A 15,418-nucleotide genomic window follows, 5' to 3' on the forward strand; every position below is an offset into this window, starting at 1 on the left:
AAACCATTCATACATCCATCTGTCCACCGAGCCATCTGTCCTTCCATAGTTTTCTCTTTCATCTACACACAACCCAAATCCGTTGGCTGTCCGGACTGCTATTTATCAAGAAAGGTAGCCAGGCAACTATTAGGATCGCCATTTAGTAGCTCAGTATGTGTCTGTGGGTTTCTCTACAGCGAATAAGGTGTACTCTACTTCTGTGTCAGTCAGAAGATGGATCTGCAGAGCTCTGGGCACTGACACTGCTTTAGAAACATGTGGCCTGGGGCGACAGACACAAAACCTCAAGTCCATCCTTTGCTTTTATTCAGTCTCTAAGCAAGCAAGCTCCCAGAAAGAGCACAGATGTCTCCACCAGTGGCCTTCAGTCAATCCCACAAGCTCATCACGTACAAATGTGGAAGCTGACTCTGCAAGCAGGCCAGATTTCTTCCCTTTGAAAGAAGGGCTGGAGCCTGCAAGTCAGGCGCTAGGTTCCATGGCTCCATGTTATTCATGTTGTCCTGGGCTTGCAATTCTCCAGGCTGAACATCAGCTCAGAGCACCCTCTGCCAGCCAGCCCTCACCCCCACAGAACCACCACTGCTCCGGGCTGCACCAAACACTTTGGGAAAGACGGGTCCTCAGCCGTGCTCAGCCAGGCTCAGCATGGCTGAGCACATGTGTGTTCAGGGGACACATCCCTGTCCTGGGAGTAAACCGAGTGGGTAGGGGCCAGGTGCTGGGCCAAACAGTGTAAACAGTCACCATCCCATCCTCTTCCACCACCTCCTTCTGTACTCAAGGAAGCAAGACTTTGTAGGGGAGCGGGCCCCTAGTCCTTCCCAAACAGGCTGGACCCTGCCTCTGAACCAAGACCTGGGTAATCCTGCTCCCATGTACTGCCCCTGCCTGCAGCACGTGTCAACGAGCAGTGCTGGAGCTTAGATTAAGCTTCTCTTCAACATACAGAAGGCGGCCATTAGGAGAAAGAAGTCCTCAGTTGCCTCTTCTCAGAGCTCTGTGGTCTTTAATCAGTCTCACTACTTAGCTTTTAATTTCAGATTCTTTTCCACAATGCGCAAAGGCTCTGCCACCCCTCTCCTGCAGGCCAGCAGCTCCCTCCAACCATGCTGGCGAATCCTTGCAGGAGCACAGGAACTGCATCCCTGCTCCCCCACCTCACCTACCCGGGCTCCTCTTCACCCCCAAACCCAAAACTCAGGGCACGGGTGGTTTATGCAATTATCCAGCAGAGACAGCAAGCACCCTAGAGCCCTCTGTGCACAGCCACCAGGCAGCAGAGAGATGGGGGCTTCTAGTGCGAGGTGCTTTTCTCTTTTCAGTTAATTGGAGTTACTGGTTCCTCACAACTGATAGGCAGCACGAGGTTTGCCGCGATACAGCCATGTCTCTGGTGGAAGGGGCCGTTTGGGTTTCAAATTCCCTGGGCAGAAACGCAAATGCAGAGTGAGACCAGAGCCCTGTGATGAGACGTACATCCAGAGAAAGACAGTCACGCTTGCATTTTCTGGTACGTTCAGGATTATGAAAGCAGAAGTCCTGACTAGTGATAAGGACCCAAGTCCTCTTTCTGAAGATATGCTTCACTGAGCACCCTGTGCAGAAACTGCAAGAAGGCCCCTGCTTAAGACAGCCAGAAGCAAAATCCTGCATCTTGAAGGTGCTGGAGCATCCAGCCACCCTCAGACGGGTGCCAGGAGGGGTTTGGCCTCCCTGGCACAGGGCAAGCAGGTGGAGGAGAGCAGCTCCAGGTCCTGCTCAGTGGCTCCATCTCCACCAGCGGGGGGTGGTCCTGCCAAGGGCTGCTCACTGCGAGCTTGGCTGGGAACGAGCACACACCAGGTCTGGGGAAAACCACCTGTCGCAAAACCCAGCCAAGGCTGCCAGCCTGGCCTTGGGGGGGGGGCACACCTTTGCTCTGGGAAGAGGCACAGGGAGAGGCTGACCCTTCATTTCCAGCCTGCCCCACAACACGGGAGAGCAGGGGCACCCAGAGGTGGCACCAATGAAGCACTGTGTGTCCCACCACTGCGTTCTGCTCCTGCATGTGTCCTTCAGTGGGAAGGGCAGCTCTAGCAACAGAGATGCCCGCTGCTCCTCCCTCCTTAGCATCACTGAATCATCACCTGGATGCCAACCCACTGCCTGGCCATGCTATAATGCCCATCCAGCAGTGCAGCTATGCCTCCCCACAGCCAGGCTGTCCTGAGCTCTGCCACCCGCCTCCTGGGACATCACCCGCTACATGCTGACCCCCACTCGCAGACCAACACACTGTGCAGCCACAGCATCCCCAAATGCCACCATGGAGCCCACCACCATACCAGCAGCGGGTACCTTCCAGTCGCATGGGCTGGGCAGGACCACGTCCTGTGCACACATCCTTGGCCCTGACCCTCGAGCCTTGCAGAAGCACAAGCAAAGACATCTCCAGGGCTTTTCTGCTCTCACATCCAGGTCAGAGAGGAAGAACCAGGCCTGTCTGTGCCCCCATGACACAGCTTCCCCGGTAGGCTGATGGCATCAGCAGCCTGAGGCATGGCTAGTCCCCCCCCTCATCCCCTCAGCACCCCACTGTGGGCAGCGCTGTGGCTGCCTGGGCAGAGGGGGCTCAGGCTGCAAGGCCCCCATCCCAAGCACTCCTGCCCTGTGCCAGAGCATGTGGCACATGCCTCTCACCTCCCAGCATCTTCCATGGCAGCGGTGTGGGAGCTGGCATTGGCACTGGCACTGCCATTTACCTGCCAGTTTCCAAGGAGCTATGGTGTGCCAACAGACTTCCAGGGCGGACCATGCCTCCCCATCACCACTGCTCTGCTCCGGAGCTATGGCAGATCCTGGGAGGCACAGAGGAGATAGGCTGGGTACACAGATACTGGAGGTATGTGTGTATTTTTTTCTTCACCCTTTCCTTACAAAACAGAGAAGGGAAAAAAGAAGGAAAAAAATAGTAAAATAAAGCAAACCCGACAACTCCAATTTCTATCTTAATGAATAAATGAAATGCATCCCAAGAGGTAATTAAGTGCTTCGAACAAAACGTGTCACCTACATAAAAAAAAAAAAAGAACCCAAAGAGAAATGAAGCAACTGCAGTTAAGAGAAAGAGACATACAGGTGGTTGCTGGGGAGCGGGGAGGCAGAGAAGGCCAGCCAGCGAGGGCCCTGCTCCTGCTGCCTGCTGCTCTCGCAGAGGGGACAGGGGCTGGGCTTGCAGTGCCATGCAGGTCCTGGGGGAGAGCGGTGGTCCCGACAGTGTGGTGGCCTCCCAGAGCCCAGGGGTGCTCCCGCTGGTTTCTCCTACCCTAAGGACACCACTGTCCCTCATGTGACCACCCACCTTTGTGCCCCATGGGGACTGTGACCATTTGCTCTCCAGACTCCCTTCCCACATCAGAAACCAAGATCAGACACCCATCCTCCTGGATGTAACATCCAGGGAACACCGAAGCCCATCTGATTTTATTTCCTTCTGGCCCTCTCCCTGTCTTTGGCAACACAGTGCGTGGGAGCTGCCTGGAGCATCGCTGTGCCTCAGTCATCACCAAACCACGTGCTCGGTTTGCATTGGTAGTGTTTGCTGTTTGTGCATGTGCTGTTCAGGAGGAAGGCTGGAGAAGGTCTTTTCTGCAGTGCAGAGGGGGAATGAGGTTGCAGTTGCACATGAACCTCATCCTCAGTCCAACACAGCAGCCACCCAGGTGCACAGCCCATCCCTCCATGCACGTATGCCTGACTGCCATCCTCATCCCCAAATCTCCTCGAGACCTCTGCACCACTTGCCGGAGTCTCAATGTTAAGGAGAAACCTCCATGTATGCCAGCCTGCAGGAAACCATATGCCTCTTCTTCCCCAATGACACCAGAAGGCTACAAAGACTCTTCTGTTGGCCCGGAGGGTGGGCAAAAAGATCAGCTTGGTTAGAAAGCATCATGGATTTTCCTGTGACAACAATTCAAAGAAGGGTTTTAGTAGCTGCTGTACTGAGAAAGCCTCGTGTTCTGAGGGTCAAGAGCCCTCCGGCAGCCTGTGCTCTCTGCAGAAGCTGTTATTTACTTCTAAGTGGCGTCAGGGCCAGGACAGGGCACCCACACCAGCCCCTGCACTGTCTTCCACCCCTCGGGGTCCCACAGCCACTTGCTGTTGACCAAGGCTTCAGGGCTGTGAAGGAAATGCCCCTGACATGCTCTTGATGCTTTTTGGATTTTATGACCATCTTCTCCCTCTGGGAGGCCAAACCAGGACTTTTTGAATGTTTGGGTTTGGCTGAGCTGCTGACGGGGCTCAGCTCAGTGTCACATCCTGGGACATGGCAGGCGATCTCTCCTGATGTGGAGAAGGCATGTGATTTACTCCTCTGTAGGTTTGCCCTGCCTATTCACCATCTCTCACGTGTCTGCTGCTTTTAGAACAAGTTCCTTCCCAATGGACCTTAGCAGCTGTGACAACACTGATTGAATCCAGAGCCCTGCCCATTGCACAAGCTCCTCTCTCTCTCGCTGGGGGAGAAATACAGGTTTTCTGGGGGAGAAATACAGGTTTTCCATGTGCCTGAGAGGGCTGCATCCATCCCCTGCAGGAGCCTCCTTCTCTGGCTTGCTGGAGAGGGTCAAGCATCTGCATGCTCCTCTTGCCTACCTAGCCCACAGGAAGTCAGGGACCTTGCAGACTGCCACATGTAGCTGAACTCATGGAAAAGGTTAACAGGGAGAGCAGAAAGCAAACCACGGTGAGGGGCAGCCCCACAGATCCCATTGCACCTACACCTGGTGGGTGCAGGTGCCTCCTGGGGCTGCTTGCCTTTTGGCTCATGGCTGGCCCGGTCGCACTGGTCTCTGCCCCGCAGTCCCAGCAGGAGCCTGGATGCTCCTGTGCTCTAGCATTGCTCCAGCTGCTGCCCAGCATCACAGCCATCACCTGTAGCACACTGTCACAGCTCTCCCTGCCCCCAGACATACCTGTAACAGAGTCCTCCATCACCCTCTGCCCCAGGCCAGTGGGGCCATGCCAGCACCCCATATCAGCTCACCTGTGCACCCCAGACAGCCCCCCGTATCCCCTACCCTGCCAGCAGTACCTCTCCTCCTTTGTTTCCGCTTGGCACCCAGGCTCTCTTTTTGCCTCACAGGGCAACAGCATCCCGAGAGAGGGGAAGCCCACAGCTTTCCAACACCCACAGGCTCCTCTTGCCTTTTGCCCCAAGGAAACCCCACGGAGCAGCACCATGACCCCGCGGGGCCCAGAGCACTCACAGTCTGGACACTCTCTCCAAGGTGTCTCGTCTGCCAGGATGCTGCTGTCATTCATGAGAGGGAGGATGTTGGTGGTCCATGCGCTGGCTGCGGGGTGGGCAGAGCCAGGCTGTAGCTCTGTGACCGTGCTCACCAGGCTCCTTGGGCTGTGGAAGGTAAAGACAAATGTGAGTTCAGAAAGGCATGGATTAACCCCAGCCCTTTCCCCATCATGAAAGAGTCCTCCCCCCATCTTCCCCCACCCCATGTCCCTTCAGGCCCACCCAGTGAGGGAGGGGTCCAGCAGAGATGGATGCTCCTGCTTCACAGTACCCAGATCCCAGATGTATCACCACATGTCAGGTTCAGCACACACCCATAGCCAGCATCTCCCCCAGGCACTCCTCTCCACCAGCCCTCCCCGGCTCTATGTGCGCCCCTGCCTTCTCTGGGAACACTCTGAGTGCGGATGACCCAGAGGACACCCATCAGGACTGGGAGAGCCCTCACACGGAGCCAGCTGTGCAGAGAGCAGTGGTCTCAGCTCCTCAGTCCCTCAGCAGAGCCAGAGGCAGAGGCAAAGAAGGAACTTGACAGGGATACCAGTCCACCCCTGGCTTCTCCAGCCCTGCTCCAAGCATGGCCATGGACTCATGAGCTCATCAGGAACAACCATGAGTCCACCATGAATGGGTGACAGTCACACTTCTGAGGTCAAATCCTCAGATGTCACCTGAACCCCTGCTAGGGTCTTGTCAAAATGGCCAGCACCATTTCCCTGACACCAGGGTCCCCATGGCTGTCACAGAAAACACTGGGCTCCAGCTTAACAAGGCTGTCCAGGAAGGTCAACAGACACCATCCAGCATGGTAAGAAAATCTTCCTGCTCTGAGGCAAACCTTTTGCCTTATGACTGCTGGTGTACGTGGGACATCACACAGCTGCTCTCAGAAGCTTGGAGGAGAAACAGGGTTCAAGCCATGAAAACAGTCAGATGTGCCACCAAGCTAAAGAACAGGGCACCTTCCCACTGCTTTCAGTCAGCCTGGCTCACCGCACCAGTGACATGCACATCTGTCCTCCCCACGCACTTTGAAAAGAGCAGCTTACACTCTGATCAGATCAAAGGAAGAAAACTGCATTGCAATAAATCCAGGGAGGGAACTGGCTGCCTGGGCTTTAATCTGAGGGGAGTCTTCAAGATAAGAGCATTAAGAAGTGGGGACAATACAGCCTTGGTGCAGGAATGGTCTGAGCTGGTCCCCAGCCTGGGAAGCAGCACAGCACAGCTGGCTGTGGCATGCCCGGACACCTGAGAGCAGCTCAGCACCCCTCAAACATGACCTGTCCTTCTGTGCCTGCAGCCCCCTCAGTGCAGGAGATGGGGGAGCTCTGAGGGAAACATATAGGGGACAGAAGGCAGCTCCAAATGTTCATATTTCCTGTCAGGAGCCTGATATCCAAGCGGGAACAAGGACAGCACAGTCCCAATGAGGAGACCTTGGAGCAGGGTGGAATCTCTCCCCATAGTCTTTCCTTCCAGTAAGGGGATCTGCACCTCCCAGCTCTGACTGCACTTCAGCACCAAGCTGAATTCCCTCTGGGAATTCCTTCTTCTGCCTGCTGATTGTGGGGCCAGAGGCAACGTGCCCTCTGCAGAGTTCTGCTCCTCCTTCAGAAGCATTTTCTGAGAGACATCACCACCTGGATCTCCAGCCCCAGCCCATGCTCCATGGATGGCACCGAACCTTGATAGCTGCTGCAGCAAAGCAGACACAAGTTGCTTCCTCTCCAGCTTGCTACTCTGAGAAAGCCAGGCACTTTTTCTTCCTCATGTCCCATAATCCCCACACCAGCACCAGGGGAGAGGAAGGCAGTTAGAACTGTTGACCTGCATCCTCTGGGGAAGGCCCCTTGGCATAAGTGGGGACCGACATCAGAGGGGCAGCTCCTGGTGCAGGTTCTCATGCACTCAGCTCGCGAATATGGACTCTGCCAATGAGATCCAAGAGCATTAGGTTTCTGCCCAAAGACATCCCAGCCTAGTCAGATTCTGCCCAAGCCAATCCCAGCACAGCTGGACTCAGCCACAGCCAATCCCAGTCCAGCTGGATTTTGCCCATGCAAACCGAGGGCATTAGGTTTCTGCCCCAAGCCATCCCAGCCTAGTTGGATTCTGCCCCCCCCAATCCCAGCCCAGTTGGACTCTGCCTCAGCCAATCCCAGCACAGCTGGACTCTGCCCATGCAAACCAAGGGCATTAGGTGTCAGCCGCAAGCCATCCCGGCCTAGTTGGATTCTGCCCCAGCCAATCCCAGCCCAGCTGGGCTTTGCCCATGCAAACCAAGGGCATGAGGTTACTGCCCCAAGCCATCCCAGCCTAGCTGGATTCTGAAACAAGCAATCCCAGCACAGCTGGACTTTGCCCATGCGAACCAAGGGCATTAGGTTTCTGCCCCAAACCATCCCAGCCTAGTTGGATTCTACCCCAGCCAATCCCAGCCCAGCTGGACTCTGCCCCAGCCAATGCCAGCACAGCTGGACTCAGCCTCAGCCAATCCCAGCACAGCTGGACTCAGCCTCAGCCAATCCCAGTCCAGCTGGACTTTGCCCATGCAAACCAAGGGCATTAGGTTTCTGCCCCAAGCCATCCCAGCCTAGCTGGATTCTGCCCCAGCCAATCCATATCAAGCTGGACTTTGCCCATGCAAACCAAGGGCATTAGGTTTCTGCCGCAAGCCATCCCAGCCTAGTCGGATTCTGCCCCAGCCAATCCCAGCACAGCTGGACTTTGCCCATGCGAACCGAGGGCATTAGGTTTCTGCCCCAAGACATCCCAGTCTAGTTGGATTCTGCCCCAGCCAATCCCAGTCCAGCTGGACTTTGCCCATGCAAACCAAGGACATTAGGTTTCTGCCCCAAGCCATCCCAGCCTAGTTGAATTCTGCTCCAGCCAATCCCAGCAAAGCTGGACTCTGCCCATGCGAACCGAGGGCATTAGGTTTCTGAACCAAGCCATCCCAGCCTAGCTGGATTCTGCCCCAGCCAATCCCAATCCAGCTGGACTTTGCCCATGCAAACCAAGGGCATTAGGTTTCTGCCCCAAGCCATCCCAGACTAGTTGGATTCTGACACAGCCAATCCCAGCCCAGCTGGGCTTTGACAATGCAAACCAAGGGCATTAGGTTTCTGCCCCAAGCCATCCCGGCCTAGTCGGATTCTGCCCCAGCCAATCCCAGCCCAGCTGGACTAAGCCTCAGCCAATCCCAGTCCAGCTGGACTTTGCCCATGCAAACCAAGGGCATTAGGTGTCAGCCGCAAGCCATCCCAGCCTAGCTGGATTCTGCCCCAGCCAATCACAGCACAGCTGGACTTTGCCCATGCGAACCGAGGGCATTAGGTTTCTGCCCCAAGACATCCCAGTCTAGTTGGATTCTGCCCCAGCCAATCCCAGCCCAGCTGGACTCTGCCCCAGCCAATCCCAGTCCAGCTGGACTTTGCCCATGCAAACCAAGGACATTAGGTTTCTGCCCCAAGCCATCTCAGCCTTGTCGGATTTTGTCCCAGCCAATCCCAGCACAGCTGGACTCTGCCCATGCGAACCGAGGGCATTAGGTTTCTGAACCAAACCATCCCAGCCTAGCTGGATTCTGCCCCAGCCAATCCCAGCCCAGCTGGACTTTGCCCATGCAAACCAAGTTCATTAGGTTTCTGGCAAAGCCAATCCCAGCAAAGCTTAACTCAGCCTCAGCCAATCCCAGCACAGATAGACTTTGCCCATGCAAACCAAGGGCATTAGGTTCCTGCCCCAAGCCATCCCAGCCTAGTTGGATTCTGCCCCAGCCAATCCCAGCCCAGCTGGACTCTGCCTCAGCCAATCCCAGTCCAGCTGGACTCTGCCCATGCGAACCGAGGGCATTAGGTTTCTGCCCCAAGCCATCCCGGCCTAGTTGGATTCTGACACAGCCAATCCCAGCCCAGCTGGGCTTTGCCCATGCAAACCAAGGGCATTAGGTTTCTGCCCCAAGCCATCCCAGCCTAGTTGGATTCTGCCCCAGCCAATCCCAGTCCAGCTGGACTTTGCCCATGCAAACCAAGGGCATTAGGTTTCTGCCCCAAGCCATCCCAGCCTAGTTGGAGTCTACCCCAGCCAATCCCAGTCCAGCTGGACTCTGCCCATGCAAACCAAGGGCATTAGGTTTCTGCCCCAAGCCATCCCAGCCTAGCTGGATTCTGCCTCAGCCACTCCCAGTCCAGCAGGACTCTGCCCATGCGAACCGAGGGCATTAGGTTTCTGCCCCAAGCCATCCCAGCCTAGTTGGATTCTGCCCCAACCAATCCCAGCACAGCTGGACTCTGCCTCAGCCAATCCCAGCACAGCTGGACTCTGCCCGTGCAAACCAAGGGCATTAGGTTTCTGCCCCAAGCCATCCCAGCCTAGTTGGATTCAAGACACAGCCAATCCCAGCACAGCTGGACTTTGCCCATGCAAACCAAGGGCATTAGGTTTCTGCCCCAAGCCATCCCAGACTAGTCGGATTCTGCCCCAGCCAATCCCAGCCCAGCTGGACTCAGCCTCAGCCAATCGCAGCGGAGCTGGACTCTGCCAATGCGAACCGAGGGCATTAGGTTTCTGCCCCAAGCCATCCCAGCCTAGTTGGATTCTACCCCAGCCAATGCCAGCACAGCTGGACTCAGCCTCAGCCAATCCCAGCACAGCTGGACTCTGCCCATGCAAACCGAGGGCATTAGGATTCTGCCCCAAGCCATCCCGGCCTAGTTGGATTCTGCCCCAGCCAATCCCAGCCCAGCTGGGCTTTGCCCATGCAAACCAAGGGCATTAGGTTACTGCCGCAAGCCATCCCAGCCTAGTTGGATTCTGCCCCAGCCAATCCCAGCACAGCTGGCCTTTGCCCATGCAAACCGAGGGCATTAGGTTTCTGCCCTAAACCATCCCAGCCTAGCTGGATTCTACCCCAGCCAATCCCAGCACAGCTGGCCTTTGCCCATGCAAACCAAGGGCATTAGGTTTCTGCCCCAAGCCATCCCAGCCTAGTTGGATTCTTCCCCAGCCAATCCCAGCACAGCTGGACTCTGCCCCAGCCAATCCCAGCACAGCTGGACTCTGCCTCAGCCAATCCCAGACCAGCTGGACTTTGCCCATGCAAACCAAGGGCATTAGGTTTCTGGCAAAGCCAATCCCAGCAAAGCTTAACTCAGCGTCAGCCAATCCCAGCAAAGCTGGACTCTGCCCATGCGAACCGAGGGCATTAGGTTTCTGCCCCAAGCCATCCCAGCCTAGTCGGACACAGCCTCAGCCAATCCCAGTCCAGCTGGACTTTGCCCATGCAAACCAAGGGCATTAGGTTTCTGCCCCAAGCCATCCCAGCCTAAATGGATTCTGCCCCAGCCAATCCCAGCACAGCTGGACTCAGCCTCAGCCAATCCCAGCACAGCCGGACTTTGCCCATGCAAACCAAGGGCATTAGGTTTCTGGCAAAGCCAATCCCAGCAAAGCTTAACTCAGCCTCAGCCAATCCCAGCAAAGCTGGACTTTGCCCATGCAAACCAAGGGCATTAGGTTTCTGCCCCAAGCCATCCCAGCCTTGTCGGATTTTGTCCCAGCCAATCCCAGTCCAGCTGGACTCTGCCTATGCAAACCAAGGGCATTAGGTTTCTGCCCCAAGCCATCGCAGCCTAGTCGGATTCTGCCCCAGCCAATCCCAGTCCAGCTGGACTCTGCCCATGCGAACCGAGGGCATTAGGTTTCTGCCCCAAGCCATCCCGGCCTAGTTGGATTCTGACACAGCCAATCCCAGCCCAGCTGGGCTTTGCCCATGCAAACCAAGGGCATTAGGTTTCTGCCCCAAGCCATCCCAGCCTAGTTGGATTCTGCCCCAGCCAATCCCAGTCCAGCTGGACTTTGCCCATGCAAACCAAGGGCATTAGGTTTCTGCCCCAAGCCATCCCAGCCTAGTTGGAGTCTACCCCAGCCAATCCCAGTCCAGCTGGACTCTGCCCATGCAAACCAAGGGCATTAGGTTTCTGCCCCAAGCCATCCCAGCCTAGCTGGATTCTGCCTCAGCCACTCCCAGTCCAGCAGGACTCTGCCCATGCGAACCGAGGGCATTAGGTTTCTGCCCCAAGCCATCCCAGCCTAGTTGGATTCTGCCCCAACCAATCCCAGCACAGCTGGACTCTGCCTCAGCCAATCCCAGCACAGCTGGACTCTGCCCGTGCAAACCAAGGGCATTAGGTTTCTGCCCCAAGCCATCCCAGCCTAGTTGGATTCAAGACACAGCCAATCCCAGCACAGCTGGACTTTGCCCATGCAAACCAAGGGCATTAGGTTTCTGCCCCAAGCCATCCCAGACTAGTCGGATTCTGCCCCAGCCAATCCCAGCCCAGCTGGACTCAGCCTCAGCCAATCGCAGCGGAGCTGGACTCTGCCAATGCGAACCGAGGGCATTAGGTTTCTGCCCCAAGCCATCCCAGCCTAGTTGGATTCTACCCCAGCCAATGCCAGCACAGCTGGACTCAGCCTCAGCCAATCCCAGCACAGCTGGACTCTGCCCATGCAAACCGAGGGCATTAGGATTCTGCCCCAAGCCATCCCGGCCTAGTTGGATTCTGCCCCAGCCAATCCCAGCCCAGCTGGGCTTTGCCCATGCAAACCAAGGGCATTAGGTTACTGCCGCAAGCCATCCCAGCCTAGTTGGATTCTGCCCCAGCCAATCCCAGCACAGCTGGCCTTTGCCCATGCAAACCGAGGGCATTAGGTTTCTGCCCTAAACCATCCCAGCCTAGCTGGATTCTACCCCAGCCAATCCCAGCACAGCTGGCCTTTGCCCATGCAAACCAAGGGCATTAGGTTTCTGCCCCAAGCCATCCCAGCCTAGTTGGATTCTTCCCCAGCCAATCCCAGCACAGCTGGACTCTGCCCCAGCCAATCCCAGCACAGCTGGACTCTGCCTCAGCCAATCCCAGACCAGCTGGACTTTGCCCATGCAAACCAAGGGCATTAGGTTTCTGGCAAAGCCAATCCCAGCAAAGCTTAACTCAGCGTCAGCCAATCCCAGCAAAGCTGGACTCTGCCCATGCGAACCGAGGGCATTAGGTTTCTGCCCCAAGCCATCCCAGCCTAGTCGGACACAGCCTCAGCCAATCCCAGTCCAGCTGGACTTTGCCCATGCAAACCAAGGGCATTAGGTTTCTGCCCCAAGCCATCCCAGCCTAAATGGATTCTGCCCCAGCCAATCCCAGCACAGCTGGACTCAGCCTCAGCCAATCCCAGCACAGCCGGACTTTGCCCATGCAAACCAAGGGCATTAGGTTTCTGGCAAAGCCAATCCCAGCAAAGCTTAACTCAGCCTCAGCCAATCCCAGCAAAGCTGGACTTTGCCCATGCAAACCAAGGGCATTAGGTTTCTGCCGCAAGCCATCCCAGCCTTGTCGGATTTTGTCCCAGCCAATCCCAGTCCAGCTGGACTCTGCCTATGCAAACCAAGGGCATTAGGTTTCTGCCCCAAGCCATCGCAGCCTAGTCGGATTCTGCCCCAGCCAATCCCAGTCCAGCTGGACTCTGCCCATGCGAACCAAGGGCATTAGGTTTCTGCCCCAAGCCATCCCAGCCTAGCTGGATTCTGCCCAAGCCAATCCCAATCCAGCTGGACTTTGCCCATGCAAACCAAGGGCATTAGGTTTCTGCCCCAAGCCATCCCAGCCTAGTCGGATTCAGACACAGCCAATCCCAGCACAGCTGGACTTTGCCCATGCAAACCAAGGGCATTAGGTTTCTGCCCCAAGCCATCCCAGCCTAGCTGGATTCTGCCCCAGCCAATCCCAGGCCAGCTGGACTTTGCCCATGCAAACCAAGGGCATTAGGTTTCTGCCCCAAGCCATCCCAGCCTACTCGGACACAGTGTCAGCCAATCCCAGTCCAGCTGGACTTTGCCCATGCAAACCAAGGGCATTAGGTTTCTGCCCCAAGCCATCCCAGCCTAGTTGGATTCTACCCCAGCCAATCCCAGCCCAGCTGGACTCTGCCCCAGCCAATCCCAGTCCAGCTGGACTTTGCCTATGCAAACCAAGGGCATTAGGTTTCTGCCCCAAGCCATCCCAGCCTTGTCGGATTTTGTCCCAGCCAATCCCAGTCCAGCTGGACTTTGCCCATGCAAACCAAGGGCATTAGGTTTCTGCCCAAAGCCATCCCAGCCCAGCTGGACTCAGCCTCAGCCAATCCCAGCAGAGCCGGGCTTTGCCCATGCAAACCAAGGGCATTAGGTTTCTGCCCCAAGCCATCCCAGCCTAGTTGGAGTCTTCCCCAGCCAATCCCAGCCCAGCTGGACTCTGCCCCAGCCAATCCCAGTCCAGCTGGACTTTGCGTATGCAAACCAAGGGCATTAGGTTTCTGCCGCAAGCCATCCCAGCCTTGTCGGATTTTGTCCCAGCCAATCCCAGTCCAGCTGGACTTTGCCTATGCAAACCAAGGGCATTAGGTTTCTGCCGCAAGCCATCGCAGCCTAGTCGGATTCTGCCCCAGCCAATCCCAGTCCAGCTGGACTCTGCCCATGCGAACCAAGGGCATTAGGTTTCTGAACCAAGCCATCCCAGCCTAGCTGGATTCTGCCCAAGCCAATCCCAATCCAGCTGGACTTTGCCCATGCAAACCAAGGGCATTAGGTTTCTGCCCCAAGCCATCCCAGCCTAGTTGGATTCTGCCACAGCCAATCCCAGCCCAGCTGGACTCAGCCTCAGCCAATCCCAGTCCAGCTGGACTTTGCCCATGCGAAACGAGGGCATTAGGTTTCTGCCCAAGACATCCCAGCATAGTCGGACTCAGCCTCAGCCAATGCCAGGCCAGCTGGACTTTGCCCATGCAAACCAAGGGCACTAGGTTTCTGCCCCAAGCCATCGCAGCCTAGTTGGATTCTACCCCAGCCAATCCCAGTCCAGCTGGACTCTGTACCAGCCAATGCCAGCGGAGGTGGACAAAGCCTAAGCCAATCCCAGCACAGCTGGACTCTGCCCATGCAAACCAAGGGCATTAGGTTCCTGCCCCAAGCCATCCCAGCCTAGTCGGATTCTGCCCCAGCCAATCCCAGCCCAGCCGGACTCTTCCTCAGCCAATCCCAGCACAGCTGGATTTTGCCCATGCAAACCAAGGGCATTAGGTTTCTGCCCCAACCCATCCCAGCCTAGTTGGATTCTGCCCCAGCCAATCCCAGCACAGCTGGACTCTGCCCATGCGAACCGAGGGCATTAGGTTTCTGCCCCAAGCCATCCCGGCCTAGCTGGATTCTGCCCCAGCCAATCCCAATCCAGCTGGACTTTGCCCATGCAAACCAAGGGCATTAGGTTTCTGCCCCAAGCCATCCCAGCCTAGTCGGACTCAGCCTCAGCCAATCCCAGGCCAGCTTGACTTTACTCATGCAAACCAAGGGCATTAGGTTTCTGCCCCAAGCCATCCCAGAGTAGTCGGATTCCGCCCCAGCCAATCCCAGTCCAGCTGGACTTTGCCCATGCAAACCAAGGGCATTAGGATTCTGCCCCAAGCCATCCCAGCCTAGTCGGATTCTGCCCCAGCCAATCCCAGTCCAGCTGGACTTTGCCCATGCGAAACGAGGGCATTAGGTTTCTGCCCAAGCCATCCCAGCCTAGTCGGACTTAGCCTCAGCCAATCCCAGTCCAGCTGGACTTTGCCCATGCAAACCAAGGGCATTAGGTTTCTGCCCCAAGCCATCCCAGCTTAGTTGGATTCTGCCCCAGCCAATCCCAATCCAGCTGGACTCTGCCCAAGCCAATGCCAGCGGAGCTCGACAAAGCCTCAGCCAATCCCAGTCCAGCTGGACTTTGCCCATGCAAACCAAGGGCATTAGGTTTCTGCCCCAAGCCATCCCAGCCTAGTCGGATTCTGCCCCAGCAAATCCCAGCACAGCTGGACTCTGCCCCAACCAATCCCAGCACAGCTGGACTCTGCTCATGCGAACCGAGGGCATTAGATTTCTGCCCCAAGCCATCCCAGCCCAGTCGGATTGTGCCCCAGCCAATCCCAGCCCAGCTGGCCTCTGCCCATGCAAACCAATGGCATTAGGTTTCTGCCCCAAGCCATCCCAGCCTAGTCGGACTCAGCCTCAGCCAATCCCAGGCCAGCTGGACTTTACCCATGCAAACCAAGGGC

At 56.5% G+C, this 15,418-nt stretch overlaps 1 protein-coding gene across 3 annotated transcripts in view; it reads right to left on the reverse strand.

Annotated features, from left to right (window-relative positions):
* The window catches only part of DLGAP4 (DLG associated protein 4), a 229,573-nt gene that overhangs the window by 126,005 nt on the left and 88,150 nt on the right, over positions 1-15,418 (reverse strand). For all 3 annotated transcript variants that reach the window (XM_080405349.1, XM_080405350.1, XM_080405351.1), the window contains exon 2: positions 5,259-5,404. The gene's annotated coding sequence lies outside the window, so the exon portion shown is untranslated. The remainder of the gene's footprint in view (positions 1-5,258; positions 5,405-15,418) is intronic.

This window comes from Falco punctatus (assembly GCF_963210335.1).
Source record: "Falco punctatus genome assembly, chromosome: 10".
NCBI classification, from domain to species: Eukaryota; Metazoa; Chordata; class Aves; order Falconiformes; family Falconidae; genus Falco; species Falco punctatus.